Genomic DNA, 18,282 nt, shown 5'->3' with positions numbered 1-18,282 from the left:
AGAGGAAAGAGAGATTTTGCTTAGAGGAAGAGAGACTTTGATTAATTTTGGAGGTGCTAATCTTTCAGAGAGGCTACACTTATCAAAGGTCTACTGCTTCTTAAAGGTCAGTCGCTTCTTGGAGTGTGTGGGGTGTGGCATGCGGCCTGTGTCCTGCAACCTGTGACCCAGAGATGTGTTCTTAGTCCTGCGTTCTATGATCTACGATCTGCGACCCGTGACCTTAAGGTACATGCTAGACGTGCATGCTATCAGAGGTGCTTTCTATCAGAGGTGCTTCTTGCTGGTGCATCCCATGTACTGCGTCCTTCATTCTGTGATCTCATCCAGGTGAAGAGAATGTCATATATACACTAAGGCAGTCAATCAGCTTAGGATTAGGAGCACGGTTGGAGCATGTGCCATGGTACCAAATAAGAATGAGGAACATCTGTTGATCACGCCTTGTTAACAACTAATTATGCACCACCTATTGGCCCAATGCCTGCTGCCATCTTAGGGCTACTAAAAGGCCGGTCTCAGTCCATGAACTTTATAAATCCACCATCTCTCTCCATCAAATGGAGGCTGATGCTAAAGTCCACTTGGGCCCTCCTCTATCTGCAGAGTCACCAGTGTCACCTTGGGCAGAAGCACACTTGATAACAATTTGACTCCACTGGGGACACAGCTGGCTCCCAGTGAGAAAGTGTCTGCCTGGAGAGACCTTCTGAGACTGCTTGAGGCTGTGAAATATGGGAAGACCCTGCTAGGAGAGTGCAGCTCTTCAGGCCTGACACAACCCTCCTCAGTAAATGCAGGAAGTGGAGGAGATGGTATGAGTGCAGGAGATCACAGAATCCATCACAGGCAAGGCAAAGTATTTGAGTAAATATACAAAGGTCAATGCCTCCAGAGTTCCCCTCAGGGACACCCAGATTTTACAGTGTTCTGAGATATTCCAAGAGATTGTCTTAGGACCAGTGGAGTTCTTTTGTTTCTTGTACTTGGGGATGGTACTCAGGTACCATGCACTAGACAACTGAACCACATTTCCAGCCCTATTTGGTATTTCATATAGAGAGAGGTTGTCATTGATTTGCGTAGGGTCCTGTGTTGCTCAGACTGGCTTTGAAATTGCAATCCTCCTGCCTCAGCCTCCTAAGCCACTGGGATTACAGACATGTGGCACAATGCCTGGTTATAGTGTGATTCTTGGAATTCATGAGAGAATAGAATCTCAGGATGTGTCTCAAAGGCATAGACATATAACAAATTATATACATATTCATGGAGAATGGGGCATCTGAATTGAGAGATGCATGGGGGTCAAGCAAGTCACACACACTCAAGGTAGAATATGGCCCCTCCACAGGGAGAGAGAGCTACATCTCGGTGTGGGGTGTTAGGACCTGAGAGAGACAGTTTTCAGGGGCTTCACTGGACATGGAAGCAGGCTGTGGCTACACCATGTCATGCCACCCTGGCCTCAGCTTCCACACTGCTCTCATGCTACAAGGCATGGCTCAGGGCTGTAGGCCAAAGTCACGTGTCTCAGAAGTTGCAATGGTTCATGCAGCTATCTGCATTTCTATAGCACATGGGTATTGGCATTCAGATTCAGTGTCCCTGCCTTTATTCCCATGATCCTTTCATAGAAACACCCGGCCTACAAAGTCAGTGACAAGATTGGGCCTTGGGTACCAATCCCAAGATGAAGTGAGCAGGCTGGGCCTGGTAAATAGGAACTATCTGTGCTGTGAAATCAGCCAAACTGGAACTTCAGAGCCTGATGGGCAGATCACTTAGACACTGATTCTGGATAATGGAATTGCAAATGTCCTTTAACTTTATGAATTATTCAAACTGCATATGAAGGTCAATACTCTAAGCCCATTCATGAAAAATGGAGTTGATGGGCAGCTGTGTGTAATTAAACCCTCATAAAAACAATCTATCTTGTGCAAATGACCTCACAAGTGGAAATACTGGGTGTGTTCTATGAGATCTCCAAATTCCTAGCAGTGGCCTGTTGTGGGAGTCGAGGGTCCTGATTCCAGCCCCTGTCAGTGGATATCATTGTGGACAAGGATCACTCAGACTTGCACATTGTGAGATTTTAAAGCTACCATGATCCATGCCTAATTTAGTTAACTGTTTATACAATTCCTCCCAAGGTGGATGTTGGCCACATACATTGTCTTCTTAGTTATGCAAGTTCCTTTCCAAACCATGAGGGGATAACATTTCAGGAGAGGTTATACCTGAACAATGATTCTATGTGCCTCCAGTTAGAATACCTTGTGGCTGAAAATGAGTGTTCACGTTATGGTCGGATTGGAAAAATCACCAAGTGAATCTTAAATCAGGAGACAGAACCATCTTGATTAATCAGCTGGCAGTCCAGATTCACTAGCTGGCGGGACAGAGGGGCAGGCTGTAATACTGTACCCTTGGACACCCTCCAGTGTTTATAGTACACATTTTATATCATAAGTAAAACATATCATTATGTTACTCATTAGTGGCTGTTGCAATGATTCCAAACTTAAAAAAAAAAAAATCATGAGATCTAGAATCATAAGCAGAAGGGAAAGTGGATCAAAATGATGTTAGTTGAGTACAAGTTAAAGAATGGTTACTAACATCTAAACTATCCTTTATGACAGAATTCCTTGTCCAAGAGAAATGGGAACCAAGAAGAGAACATTTTTAATTTTTAAACAGATCAGGCTCTTGATATCTTTTTAAAAATACCTTTAAATATTTATATCTCAGTGTAAAATTAGTGTTACCAAAAACTTTTGTCTGGAGAACCACAGATTCATCAAGTTCTTTAACCATTTTATTTTAAAGACATGTATACCTGGAAGATATGAGCACATTTAATACACAAAGAAGAGAATAGCATCATTACACTTGATGTTTTATATTAACCAAGTGTAGCTTTCAAAGAAAAATTTAGACTTTAAAATGTAGTATAATACTCCTATAAATAGCAGTTGCTGGTTAACTAGAGTTTCACAAACTCCAAACTTCTAAGACTATCTCCTTTAGAGAATAAAACTTAACAGAACATCATGTTAACAGTAAAGTAATGTTTTACAAATTACTTGTCATCTTAACATATAGACTAAACTTTGGTTTATGTCATTAGGTTAATCATTTTCTTTAAACTTTACCCTTCATTTACACTTATGTTAATCATTAATTAGATCATCTATTTACACAGTTGTATTACAACTTTATTTTGGCACAAAAAAGACACTCTAATCGAGCAATTTTTCTGTTTTTCCTTTTACTAAATAAATTACTATATTTAGAACCTTTCAATTTCTTTGCAATCTGTCAAATCCCTCTTTTAAAATTTAGACTTTAATGCAAACTTGTAATTTATGAATTGAGAAGAATTACTCCATTTAATAAGATGAAATACTTCATGTAATTTATAGTGCTCTATTTAAAAGGTAGTTGAAACATTTGGACCCTTTGTTTATAGAAATATAACCTGTTGGTGACACTTAGTAACCTTGTTTTCAATGATTTACACAAAGTATTTTTAAATCCTTTATTTACCAATTTATGAAAACACCAGGAATGTTCCAAGTATGTTACCCTATGGAACTTAAGGAGTTAAGAATACTTGTTGTATTTAACAGTATTTTAACTCGGTAAACCAATCAGAAGTCTCTAAGAAACAAATCCAAGATCAATCCCAAACATGTCAAATCCGAATTAATTTTATTTAAAATCCCAGATATCAGGACAATTTTATTGGACAGTATTGGCCATTCTTCCCCTGCTGAAGAAAAATCTAGAAGAAACAGATATTAGACATTTTATAGACATTAACATTGTATCATTTTGTGACCACCCAGAAGCAAAAGTGTGGTAGTAACTTGAAAGACATATTTGGTTCACCCAATTTAAATTGAACTTTTTAAATCACATGAATGAAAGGCATTTGGATTCATTTTAATTTAGGAGCTCATATAACAATTTTGGTGCCAAACATATGTAGACATGACAATAGTCTTGTGTACATAACCATTAAAAAAACCAAATACCTTATACATTATGTAGCCATTTAAACATTAGATCCAGAGTTAACACTGGCAAATTGGCCACTGAATGAAACAGAGTGTAAAAATATCCTTTACAGTTGAATACAATAGGTCTGATCTGAAAAAAAAAAAAAAAAAACTGGATGTGCCATATCAAAATGATGAACCCAATAAATAGAATTTTTAAAGCTTTCCTGGCCTCCATTCTGATGTGGTCCTGCTCATCAGAGATGAAAAGAATTAAGAGAATGTCTAGGATGCCATGTCACACTCTCTCTGAACAAATTTCCCAAAGAGACAGCAAGGGAGCCCGCTTCCATTGGTCTCCTACAGAGAGCCTGCTCAAGTTGGGGTCTTGTTCTCAACCGGTTTTGTAGTCTCTTGGATAGCAGCCATCAAGATGTTAGCCTGGCATTTTGGTGGACCAACTCCAATACTTGGAAGCCTTTCATGCCTGCAATTCTTTTAAGTTTTTGGAATTTTCCTAGTCAAAAGGATATAGGCCATTAATTAGTCCTGTGAGCAGCAGCTTACATTTTAATGCAAGTGAACATGGATAAAAATGTTTTTAACCATGTTTCTTCAGGTTGCTAATCAGGCCAGGTTTGGATTAAGAAACTAACAAAGCAATAGGCAGAAACAATAGGAAGATGAGAGAAAAGAATTCTGGGGAGTCTTGCTAGGGCAAAGTGTTGAGAAAAGTGTTAGATATAAACTGGGGTAGAGACATACACAAACAAAGAAACAATAAGCAGGACAAGACAGAAACACAAGACAGATACACTCTACTCCACACAATCCCAAACTTGAGCCCGTCATCATGGTTCATGCGCCAGAGTGCTTAGGTTATTGACCATGACCTCCTCAGACTCACAGTCACTTGATACACGTTTGCCTTCTACAGTCAAGGACTTGGTACACTTGGAAAGACTGATAATCAAGTGCTTGATACACCTCAATCACAGAGCCCCTAAAACACTTCAAAAGTTTACCATTGGGCCCTCAGAACCTCTAAGGAATTACAGTCAAGTCAAACCGGGAGAACAACTGAGGTGCCTCCAAACACATGCAGTTCCATCCTCTTTCAAAGCCTCTGGATTTACAGGCATAAACCACACCACACTTGAATTATAGGAGTGAGCCGCACCAGGTGCTCTTTTATGGGAAGGCTCCAATTAGTCATCACAGCAGGTGCAGACCTTGGCAAAGCAGAGAACTCCCACAACAAGAGTAGGAGGATCCCTCTCTCTGCTTCAGAGAATCCAGGACTCCAATGCTCCCAAGAGCCACAGCATTGACTCAAGTGATTATCTTGCAGGGTCCTCTGAAATGTTATGGGGAGATTGCAATACATCACCAAGTCAATCTTAAAGCAGAAGACAGGACCATCTTAATTAACCAGCTGGCAGTCTGGATTCACCAGCTGACAGGATGGAGGGGCAGGTTGCAAGTCCACACCCCTTAATACCCTCTGACACCCTCCAGAGTTTAGACGACACATTTTAGACCATAAGTAAAACTGTAATTTTGTATTGCCAAATGTGTCATGCAAAGTAATGGAAGAAGGTACAGAGGAAGGCGTTCCCATGGGAGAAGCTAAGCAACCATTTCTGGGTACAGAGGTGGGAACATTCCATGGGAGAAGCATTTCCTACATAACATGGGGTCTCAGAGCCAAGTGGAGTCTCTTTGATCATTGCCTATATAGCCTGGTCTATGGCATTTCCATGGAGCCAAATCTGTCAAGCCTGTCACATTCCCCACTGCTTTCAGTGTACATAATCAAATCATTGATTCATCATTAGTATAGAGGTGATTGTAAATTTGCCTAACACCATTAGTTTAACAGATTGGATTCTATCTCTAAGACATTTGGTGGAATAGTTTATCACATACAGCACAATGTAGAGCTAGGATGAGAGGTCCCACCATCCTGGTAATTAGAGTACTAAACCAGGTGGATGAAGAGAACAGAAACTGGTGACAATTTCCCTCAGGTTTTTCACTTTCCTCTCTCTCCTTCTGCCTTTTTGTAATCATAGATAAAATATCATGAATGACACCTCAGTGGTTTCTCTGGAAATATCAGGTCTCCCCTTGGCCATACCAAATCCTCCCTGTTGTAAAAACAGCAAACATAACCCTCTTCTCTTCCAGGAACCTACTTCAGCAAGTGAATCAAATTTTCTAAGGGGCTCACAGAGTTTTCTAATTCACTTAAGTCTACTTCAGGTTTTAAATTTCAGTTTACTGTAATCAGTACAGTGGTCCTTACAGCTGTGGAGCTGGCTAGACCTGTTCTCACTAGGAGGGGAACTAAGACAGGGGCTGCTCTTTTAGATATTAGGCCCATATGTTCCTTTCCTCCCTCCCCATCATAACAGTACACGTGGGGAATGATGTGAACAGTAATAGAGTATTCATCCCATTTGGTAATCTCAAAAATTTGAAGTACCAGGCATGAAGTTATAGCTGACATACATGTCAATTATGTTCCCTCAGGGCCATAAGATGGATGTCATATGGGCATGAGGATGTCCCCAAGTACTAGAGTAGAGGTGCAAGAATAAGCAAGAGAACAAAATGATTAATATATTTTCAGTTTTAACTTTGGAGGGTGGTTGGAGTCTCTGAGGGCTGTCCATTTTTGGTGTCTTGACTCAGATGTGATGAGTCCATGCTATGAGCAAGTTTCCCTCTTTTTAAGGTGGGTGTTAGTCCTTTGTTCTGGAATCATTTGACATATATGTAGTGTCCTGGCTTGAATTGGTGTTGGAAATTTGTCATCTCTTGGGGTTGGTTCTCTCATAATTTGATCCTGTTGGAGAGACTTAACAACAGGTTGGAAGTGGAACTGGTTCATAGTAAGCATTAAGGAAGTTTTCTGGAAGCATTAACATTTGAATTTCTCAGCAGTCCTTTGCCTCCAACTTTCTGGACCCAAACTGGCCTTTATTTTTGTGATTCCACCCAATTACCTATCTATATTGACTGTCTTTTAATATTTTTATTATCATTAGCCCTTTAATTTTAGGAAACTCTTACTGCCTAAAGGCAAATGGGTGATGACAGTTCTTGCTGCTGCAAACTGAGAGGGGGTTATATGGGGTGGGTCAATCAGTTTGGAGTCCCTTGTTAGAAATTGAGTCTTTCTAGTGGTGAAAGTCTCGTGCTATGAGAGAAACAAATACACATGGGTGCAAAATTAATTGTACCTGGAACATGTCAATGAATATCAAGAAGATGATTGAAATGGGAAAGCCTAACAAGGCTGAGAGGATAAAGCCTTTTTTTGAAATCTTTAATATTGTCAGAGTTATCATGAATGTAACACAACATTTAGTTAACTTACCTAATGTCATCTGATTTTTGTAAAATATCTTTTTATGATAAACTCTTTGCTTAGTAGAAATCCCTTTGTTTATGTTACATAGGGTTAGAGAATTATACTAGCAAACATGGATTAAGTCTACCTGTATAGGAAGTTAGGAAGATCAGCAGGCCTTAAAGTGACTAAAAACTTAATACTCTGGCAGTTTTCTTGATAGTTGCCAGGCATTGTGGTCTAAGATTCTTTTGTTGTCACCTCCACTATTACTTATCTTGGGGAGCTAATACAAGTGTACATTTCAAGTTACATATCAATAACTATTGTTTTGGTTTTAAAATGTCCAGCAATGACTGTGTATTGGTTTTAACTATTTTTGCAAGGTGTTTAAGATCAAGTCAGTCAAATTGACCTTGTTCCTAACTGTTGTTAAGGTTCAGCTGAGTCCCCATAGGGGTCACTCATGTAGAACTTGAGAGCAGATCACTAGATAGTGTCTCCTTGATGAGGTGTCTTCCTTTGGAAGCTTTAGGGATGTTTTCCTTTTCTAAGAACCTTTTTCTTCAGTAGATGAGCTGATTGGCTTTTCATCCTCTAGTGCTCTCAGCATCTCCCTGATCGGGAGGTCATGTGGCCCACATTGTGAAGCTCCTTAAAGAAGTTCTCTTGTCCCCTGAGTTCAGGATGACTCTGAGTGCAAGATCCAAATATTGTTTTGTCTCATCCAACAAGTACAATGAAGACTCAGCTCTCAGATGGAGTTTTAAGGTCTTTATTTTTATCGGAGAGCTTCTGAGCAGAGTGCCTGGTTCTTCTTCCTCTGCCACCTTCTTCTTCTTCTTCTCCTTCTCCTCCTCCTCCTCCTCCTCCTCCTCCTCCTTCTTCTTCTTCCTCTTCTCGCCGCACAGCTCTCTCTCCTCCTCTTCTCTCTTGCGCAGCTGCTGCTCTCTCTTCTTCTTCTCTCATCGTGCAGCTGCTGCCCCTCACTGCTGTGAAAAGTACGCAGCTTTATGGGATGTAACAACCAATCACCTAACGGGGCAGGCGTTGGGCTCGTGGAGACTTGATGGTGGGTAATGAGGACATGTACTGATCACGAGCTAAGCACGGTCGTGGAGGAGATCAGTCAGCCAATAGAAAGCACTTCCTTAAAGTTGTTTTTCTTTGCAGTTGGGCTTCTCGGCACCATCTTAGGGCGAGGCCAGCTACCACTGTGGGCCCCTACAGGGCAGCGGCCTCCAGCATTGTTTGTTTGTTTTGGGTCCTTTTATCTTAATTTCAATGTTTAAGTCTTGATTTTAAACATCCAGCAAACCAGTCTTAGCAGTCTTAAAGTAAGAATATTGGGCTTTAACTTTAATGTTTATAATTTTATAGTTACTTTTACCCTTTTTATTTATTTCCTGTCCAGAGATAATGGCCTAATATACTTTTGTAAGGCACTAACAGGTAGCAGTGGAAGTACACATTCAAACCCTGTTTGAGATCACAGTAATTTTACTACAAAAACCAATCTGTTGTATGTAACATTAATGGAGCTGAAGTCTGGCTTATTGTGGAGTCACTCTAACATGTAGTAAGGTGGGAGACACAGCCTTATCCCAGGTAAGGTGGGGCTCTTCACAAATCCTAGGTAAGGTGGTCTAGTTTTGAAGCTGGACATTGGCTTCTTTTAAAATGTCATTTTACAAGGATTACATGTATAGTTTCCTAAGTGTGTATGAATATTAGTTAACACAATATGGTGTTATATGTAAAACATGAATCAAAGAAAGCTGACAGAGCTTTCAACTTTCCCTGTGTGGAGTAAAGTGGTAAATCTTTTTAGGTTTTACAACATTATTCTTTAAATAAATCATTAACTTTCTCTCATTAACTTTTAGAATTATATTCATACTTTTATCTCAGTGTAGAAGGCAATATAAATTCAGGTCCAGTTACATTTATTAAATGATAAATCCCCAATAAAATTTGCTCTTCTTATAAGTTTAAAATTACCATTACCACTTTAGTTTGAAGAAAACCAGCTTGATAAAATGTTCTTTTAATTGTTTTATGTTAAGGGCTTGTATACCTCATAGATCCGAGCACAATTTAATATATAAGAATAGAAATAGAGTCATAATTACATTCATGTTTTTATATTAACCTAGTTTAGCTTTGGAGGAAAATTTACTTTCTACTGTATTGTAATACTGTAAAATAACATCTACTATTTAACCAGCATTGTACAAACTGCAAATTTTTAAGACTAGTTGCACTAGGAAATAAAACTTTGTGAACATACTGTTAAGACTAAATTAATATTTTAAGAATTATTTGTCATTTTAGCATATAGATTGAACTTTGGTTTATACTAGTGCATTAGTGTTTGACCTTAGGGGAAAGCCTTGAATAATTTTGACTGTTGTGTTACTTATATATACACATAAAAATTTCAAAATTTACCCTTAATTTAAATTTTTTAATCACTTAATGAGACCATGTTGTTGTTTACTTAGATGTATTACAGCTTTATTTTATCACATAAAGACTTTTTGCCTAGAAACTCTGTTTTCTTTGCTAAATAAAGTTTTATATCTAGAATCCTGTAATTGTTTAATCTGTTGATCCCCTTTTATAAAATTTATATTCTGAAACAACCCCTGTAAATTTCTGAATTTAGATAAATTGCTTCATTTTAATAAGATGAAATACTGTATTTATAAAACTCTATTTGGAATGTAGTTGAAACTTTTGAACCCTTTATATAGAATTATCCCTGTTAAAACTCCTAGTAATCTTGGTTTCAGTGATACAGTAATTATAAACCACTGTTTTATTTACCAATTTATGAAAACAGCAAAAATGTGTTAATTATGTTACCCTATATTTAAGGAGTTTAAGGAGTTAAGAGTACTTGATGTTATACTTAACAGTTAGCATCTTAACATTTAAATCAGTTATATGTCTCTAACAAACACATCCATGATCAATCTCATATAGATCAAATCTAAATTCCGCGTACTGTGTCCTTCATTCTGCCATCTCCTCCCAGGTGAAGAGAATGCCTTATATACACTAAGGCAGCCAATCAGCTTAGAATTAAGTAGCAGGTTGGCACATGCGCCACGGTACCAATTTAGGATGAGAAACATCTGTTGACCCCTAGCGCAGAGGAGACATTAACTAATCAGGCAAAAGTAGATCACGCCGTGTTAACACTAATTATGCACCACCTCTTGGCCCAACAGCAGCTGCCATCTTAGGGCTACTTAAACATGTCTCTGCAACAAGTAATGACACAGGCCACTACCTTAGTATCATCCATTTTATACCACTGGCCATTCCCAGCTTTTATGTAGTAATAGTAATGTCCACTGTGGCAGCTCACCCCAGCTTGAACCAGCATGGCCTAGAGGGCACAGGCCAATGGGCCACTGCAATGCTGAGCCATGTATGGCTGCATGTCAAGACACTCAGGATAGTGCACATGCTTAGCAATATTGTCACCTGTGAGAACTGAGAACGGTTTGAGGCAGTCCGATGGTCCAGTTCTTGCAGGCTGGTATCTTCTTCAGACAAACACCACAGTGATAGGCATTTTCCCCCTCTAGCCATTCAGGCTTCACCAACTGCTCCAAGGCTTGCTGCACACTCTGAGCTGCCAGGACATCTAGGGTGATTCCAGGAAATGGTCAAAAGTGTCTGAAAGGCGGTGGCAGCAGAGGCACTTGATTTGTGATCTCTAGCACCCTCCAAATATTTGGTGCATGAGGGTGATGTCCTGTGAGTGAGCACCTGGCTGCTTGTGCCCATGCAGACATGCTTTCTGCAGGGCATCGAGGATGAACAGCAGAAATTCATGGGCATCTTCCTGCTGCCATATTTGGAAGCTAGCAGTCAATGCATGCAGTGGCTGAATGACATCTCCAAGGTGGTGGAGAGCCCATGTCATGTGAGCTTTCATCAAACAGCATGCAGACCCTGTGAGTAGGGGTGAGGAGGACAGGTTTGGGGGGCTCCTGTGAAAGCATGTAGTTGGCCAGAGGAGGGGTGTATGTCAGACACTGCAGAGTGGCATTCATGTAGCAAGTGTTTCCCATGTTCTGCAGTCTAGCACCAACCCCAGAAGGTCTCTGCCAGCTCAGAGATAGTTTCTCCCTAGGAGACAACTGTGTCTCCACAGGAGCCAAATTGCTATTCAAGCATGCATTAGTGCAAGGTGACAATGGTGACTCTGCAGGTAGATAAAAACCCAAATGGACTTTCCCATCAGCTGCATTTAAGGAACATATAGGATATACAAAGGCACCAAACCGAAACATACCTCCACAGTGAGGTGAATCTACCTCGATATCTCCAAGAGCACTGACCACAGGGTTTCCCAGCTGATATTTCAAGAGTAGGAAAGCTTCTTCTTGTGAGCTGGTCTTCAAATGACAGTCTTCTCCAAGTATCCAGCCCTTTCATAGATCAGACTTTCCACCACACCAACGGACTCTGTGTCAGATCCACCAATCACCTTTAAGCACTTAAATGGATTAAGAATTGTGGGGGTGGTTGGATCCCTTCTGGCAGAGACTCCTTGACTCCTTTCTCTGATTTGTGGATCACAGGAGCATCAAATCTGGTTCAATTATCAGGATTGTTCAGGAATATTCTGAGGTCTCCAGTTAGACAAAGCAAACCAACAAACCAACATTTTCGGTAGTTCTGCTCGGTTGGTGTGATGGAAATGTTTTTGAATTGGGTCTCATAAAACATGGAATATGAAGAATAGAGGGTAAAGTCTTGTTTCTTGTTTTTGTGTGTGAACATTCTATTAGTATTTGAGGTATGCACAGTTTCATATAGGTAATATTTTAAATGGAGTACTGTTTTCATTTATTAAAAGTGTTTCTCAATTTTAAACCACTTTACATAGAAAAGGATGCATTTCAATTCCCTCTCTTCTCAATGCAACAAGTCATGTTTAAGTGTTTCCTGAATCATTTCCATCATGATTTTGAATTCAAAAGGAAGTCATATGAGAATATGCCTTCGTGGCTTTGGAAGAAATATGCAGGAGTCATGTGGCACCAGTTAGAATAGTATTTCAATTATGTTCATGATAACGTTGCTTCCAATTTTCATGTACCATGTGTACAGATTTCTCCACCCAAATGCCAGTACTTATGTAGTATCATAAATAATTTATTTTATTTATTTTATGTGGTGCTCAGAATTGAACTGAATGCCTCACGCATGGTAGGCAAACCCTCTACCATTGAGCTATGACCATAGCACCCATAAATAATTTAAATAAGATTAATGTACTAAGGTTTTTAATTTTATGGTTCCTTACATCTCAAATTTTATTTTTCACTGGAATGTTCTGGAACAAAGCTAGAAATGGACATGTCTACCTCTGTCTGGCCTCTAAAAGGTTACAGTGCAAATAATTTCACTAGGTCTCTAGGGCATTCTGTCCTTCAATCTCCCACTTCCTTAAATTGATCATGATGATTAGGAGAAGGATGGAGAAGAAAGGATTTATAGTTTCTTTGTCTTGTGAATTTGAAAAATGAGATCCACTGTCAAGGAGCAGGAGAGCAAAATAAGAGGATGCATGAATCTAATGAAAGAAAGCAGGGGTGGCTTGCTGCCAGATGACTGCTGTCTAGGTCTTTGTATGATGATGTGGGAGGGGAGTTAGTCACCCATAAAGACCAAGGACTGGTGATTTGAAAGCAGTGGTCTCTGAATGTAGTCACACCTGCCCAGTCAGGGTGTTGATACCTCAGGGGGACTGGCTGAGGGTACTGATCACACAGTCAGGCTCCATTGGAGGCACTGGTCAGGAGCCATCTACTCCATCTGTGGTCAGTGGCAGAATAACAAAAGACAAATGCACTATGAGGATGGGCACTTTAGGCCTGTCTGCCTGCCAAGCTTCTCTCTCCTGCCCTCCTATCACTGGGAGTCTTCTTCATGCTATCATATTCTTTGTATCACTTAATTTTTTCATGAATATTTTCTGCACATTTGTCTACACATGAGATGTTTGTGACCTACCAACCATGATCATGGATGATTACCCGAGGGGCTGGCATGCACACAGCTCTCAGTGGCCTCCAGCATTGTTTGTGGAAGCACCTTGGACAAAACCAACTATTTAAGTGCTCCCATTTTCCCTTTGTAAACAATGAGATCCTCTGCCTGTAGGGGAGGTACAAGGAAGTTTCCCTTGTGCAACAAAGTCTGTAAAAAATGTGACAGTGCCTCACGTGCCCCCAAGCATCTTCTGCAGGCTTAGAATTGGGGGGGCATCTTTCCCTTCAGAGCCACTACCTGCTGGGCCAGGGAAACTCCAGCCCAGCAACTGACTTGATATGTGGAGAGGTTGTGGATGGCAGTCCTGCCCCAGGCCCAGCAGCCCTACCCTGATTCCCTTCAGGTTCTGAGCCCAGCAAATGTTCTTGCTGGAAACAGAGGCTCAGCAGAATTGTTCTGCTCTGTGAAGGCCTGGACCTGAGAAATCTTGGGGCAGTAGGGAAGCCTGATCTAATCTAGGAGACGTGGTGAAGATCATGGTCCTCCTAGGAACTGCAGAATTCCATGTCCTCCACAGAGCTTGGAAACACCTCCTGCTGGGGCTTTCATGCCATGCTGGACAGGAGATTTGAGGATGATGGCCTCCACAGACCAGGATCTCTTTATGTAAATCTATGTGTCTGGACTTCCCTGGGTCCTGGAAAGAGAGAGCAGTCAGCAGAAGAAAGTGGTTTGGAAAAGGGCCATTGATTGCTGTTGGACCAGAATAGTGTGGGGAACCCTGTGTGAAGGTAGAGACACCCCTAACTCCTCCCTGCCACAGGGTCCCCAGAAATATTTAGTCACATATGCAGAAGGTATGCCCTATGGGCTTCCAAGAAGGACCACTCAAACAACAACCACAGCCTGCTCCTCCATGTGAACTCGGAAGACACACCTGAATCTCCTGTGAATCCAGGCCCTAGAAGCTCTTACAATCTGGCTTTCCTGTCATGTGGTTGTTCTGGGCCCCTCCCAATCTACACTGGCGGGTGTCAAAGGGTGTACAAGTACAGCCTGCCCCTCTGTCCTGCCAGCTGGTGAATCTGGACTGCCAGCTGGTCAATCAAGATGGTTCTGTCTCCTGATTTAAGATTGACTTGGTGACTGTTCCAATCCCACCATAATGTGAACACTCATTTTCAGCCACAAGGTATTTCTAATTGGAGGCTCAGAGAATCATTGTTCAGGTATAACCTTTCTTGAAATGTTATCACCTCATGGTTTGGAAAGAAACTTGCATAACTAAGGAGAAAAAAGTATGTAGCCAACATCCACCTTGGGAGGAATTCTAAAAACATTTAAATAAATTTAGGCATGGGTCACGGTGGCTTTAAAATCCTACAATGTGCAAGGCTTAGGGATCCTTGTCCACAGTGATATCCATTGACATGGGATGTAATCAGGACCCTCGACTCCCGCATCAGGTCACTGCTAGGAATTTGGAGATCTCAGAGAACACACCCAGCATTTCTACAGGTGAGGTCATTTTCACAAGAGAGATTGCTTTTATGAGGGTTTATTACACACACCTGCCCATCAACCCCATTTTTCATGAATGGGCTTAGAGAAATGACCTCTATATGCAGTTTGAATAACTTATACAGTTAAAGGACATTTACAATCCCATTATCCAGAATCAGTGTCTAAGTGATCTGCCCATCAGGCGCTGGAATTCCAGTTTGGCTGATTTCACAGCATAGGGAGTACCTATTTACAAGGTCCAGCCTGCTCACCTCATCTTATAATCTGTACCCAAGGCCCAATCTTGTCACTGACTTTGAGGGCTGGTGTTTCTATGAAAGATTCATGGAAATAAAGACAGGGACACTGAATCTGAATGGCAATACCCATGTGCCATAGAAATGCAGAAAGCTCCATGAACCATTGCAACTTCAGAGACACATGACCTTGGCCTACAGCCCTGAGCCATGCCTTGTACCATGAGAGCAGTGTGGAAGCTGAGGCCAGGGTGGCATGAAATGGTGTAACCACAGCTTGCCTCCATGTCCAGTGCAGCCCCTGACAACTGTCACTCTAAGGATTAACACCCCACACCCCACACAGCTCTCTCTCGCTGTGGAGGGGCCACATTCTACCTTGAGTGCCTGTGCCTTGCTTGACCCCCATGCATCTCTCAATTCAGATGCCCCATTCTCCCATGAATATGTATATAATTTGTTATATGTCTATGCCTTTGAGACACATCCTGAGATTCTATTCTCTCATGAATTCCAAGAATCACACTATAACCAGGCATTGTGCCACATGTCTGTAATCCCAGTGGTTCAGGAGATCGAGGCAGGAGGATTGCAATTTCAAAGACAGTCTGTGCAACAGTGGGACCCTACGCAACTCAATGACAACATGTCTCTCTATAAAATACCAAATAGGGCTGGAAATGTGATTCAGTTTTCTGGTGCACCTGAGTGCCATCCCCAAGTACAAGAAACAAAAAGAACTCCACTGGTCCTGAGGCAATCTCTTGGGAATATCTCAGAGCACTGTAAAATCTGGGTGTCCCTGAGGGGAACTCTGGAGGCATTGACCTTGGTACATTTACCCAAATACTTTGCCTTGCCTATGATGGATTCTGTGACCTCCTGCACTCATACCATCTCCTCCACTTCCTGCATTTACTGAGGAGGGTGTGTCAGGCCCGCAGAGCTGCACTCTCCTAACAGGGGCTTCCCATATTCCACAGCCAAGAGCAGCCTCAGACGATTTCTCCAGGGAGACACTTTCTCCCTGGGAGTCAGCTGTGTCCCCAGGGGAGTCAAATTGTCTATCAAGTGTGCATCTGCCCAAGGTGACACTGATGACTCTGCAGGTAGAGGAGGACCCAAGTGGACTTTAGCATCAGCTCCATTTGATGGAGAAGATGGTGGTTTAATAAAGTCATCAAACTGAGACTGGCCTTGCCAGTGGAGAGAAGCTACCTCCTTGTCACCAGCATCAATGCCTCCAAGGTGTCCCTGCCCTACCCCAAGAGGAAGAGAGACACTTCTCCTTTTGAGATGATTTTCAAAGGGCATGCTTTTCCTGATCCTCAGGTACTAACTAGTCTACCCACCACACCCATTCACTTGGTGTCACATCCGCTAATCACTTCTAAGCTCTTAATTGGATTAGCAAGGTTTGGGTGTGGCCAATGTATTCTCTGGAGAGGTCATGGGAGTTCTTTCTTCAATTACTATTTGTGAAGCATCTTAAGTACAGAAGCAGGTTTAGTTATCAGAATTGTTCAAGAATTTTCAAAGAACTACAGGTGATTAATTAAAATTCCAGTCAGTGGACTGGGGCTGCTGTGTTGGGAGGACACTTGAATTAGGTCTACCAAAATGAGGAAAAGGAAAAATTCTGTAAAAGAATTGTATTTCTCTCTCTCTCTCTGTGTGTGTGTGTGTGTGTGTGTGTGTATGTGTGTGTGTCTTGTGATTATGTGTATTTTTATTTGAAGATATAGCATACTAGTAAGATACCTAAACCATTAGGCTTTGGATTCATTAAGAAGATCTTCATGAAAATAATTTTCATTTTTACTTAATTAACCAAATTTTCTTGCAGGTTTTCATGCTGGTTTGATTGGAAAAAAAAAGTATTTTAGAAATGGCTCTAACTCTTTTGGAAGAAATATTAAAGAAGTCAGGAAGTATGTTGCAATAAGTTTCTGTGATGTTTGAGGTAAGTGTGGTGCTCAGGTGACTAAGGGACTGAGCTTGGTAGACAGCTCCAAGTGCTTTTAAAAGGGAAAATCTCTGTGTCTGGAATCTTAGGGACCCAGAAGGAGAGAGACACCAGCAGGAAAGGACTGGCATAGTGCTGGGAATGACTGTTAGTCACAGACACATTTGGACCACTGGACATGGTAGAGGGCACTAAAGTATTTCCCAGCTTTCACAATGTACTTAGCCAGTGGAGGGCCCCAGTGGTCTCTCTAGGAGGAGGACTGCTGCCAGAAACCCACCCAGCTCCTGCTCTGGAAATCAGAAACCCCACCTGAATCTCCTGGGAGATCCAGGACATCAGTACTCAGCAGCAGGCTATCCTTCAGCCATGTGGTCATTGTCAGCTGTTCCATATCCGGAAGTGTCACTCCAAACTCTGTAAAAAAAACAAGTACACTTCAATATAATCTGACATTCATATTCACCAATGACAGTACAGATATCATAAGTAATTGAAGAATACAATTTATTTCTCTCAACTAAGTCATCATTCAGTAAAATGCCAGGAAATAATCTTTCAGACCTCAGAATGCAAACTGGAAAAAATTGAGCTCTTTAGAAGACCTTGCATGTGCAATCTTTGTACAGTCTCCAAATCATCCTGTTTATTTTAAATCTGTTCCTAACAAAAGAATTGCCTCAGAAATATTGACACCATGGTCAGGGAAACAGCACGTATCAAGGACACAATGTTTGGAGAATCTGGTACCCTGAATAGTGTGGTGGGATGCACAACTTTGAGTCTGATAAGCAGGAAACTGCACCTGATTAGGTTGATTGCATTAGTTGGATCACGTGACACTGGGGGAGTATGAAATCTATGCCACTATTCCTCCCTCACTGTACCTTCCCCTGCCATCCTGCAGGCTGCATCTCCTCCTGTGTTGTGTGTCCACCAGCCACCTATTCCACAACCTTCTCACAGAAAAGACAAGGATAGTGAGATCTCAGGTTGGTATACTTTGTCCAGATGTTCTTCAGATTATTGCTGAAAACATTACTAGATGGGAGAAAAAGGAGTGCCAGAGGTTTAAGTTCTCAGCTAAGGATGGATTCATTTTAATTTGTGTTTCTACTGAGGATAAAATAAATCAATGTATACTTAAATTGTTCAAAATAATGTTAATAT

The 18,282-nt window shown here is 41.2% G+C and overlaps 2 pseudogenes across 2 annotated transcripts in view; one reads left to right on the top strand and one right to left on the bottom strand.

The window, feature by feature from the left end:
• LOC306662318 (ubiquitin carboxyl-terminal hydrolase 17-like) overlaps nt 1–18,282 on the top strand; it is a 189,034-nt pseudogene that overhangs the window by 121,160 nt on the left and 49,592 nt on the right. The window lies entirely within an intron of this gene.
• The window catches only part of LOC306662151 (ubiquitin carboxyl-terminal hydrolase 17-like protein 6), a 56,785-nt pseudogene continuing 49,124 nt past the window's right edge, over nt 10,622–18,282 (bottom strand). The window contains exons 4-5 of the transcript in view: nt 17,425–17,529; nt 10,622–11,590 (exon numbers count right to left, since the gene is read on the bottom strand). The product of the transcript in view is annotated as a ubiquitin carboxyl-terminal hydrolase 17-like protein 6 (transcript). The remainder of the gene's footprint in view (nt 11,591–17,424; nt 17,530–18,282) is intronic.

Source organism: Sciurus vulgaris (assembly GCF_902686455.1).
Source record: "Sciurus vulgaris genome assembly, chromosome: 5".
NCBI classification, from domain to species: Eukaryota; Metazoa; Chordata; class Mammalia; order Rodentia; family Sciuridae; genus Sciurus; species Sciurus vulgaris.
Note: the sequence above shows the minus strand (reverse complement) of the source record. Positions and strands in the feature narration are given on the sequence as shown.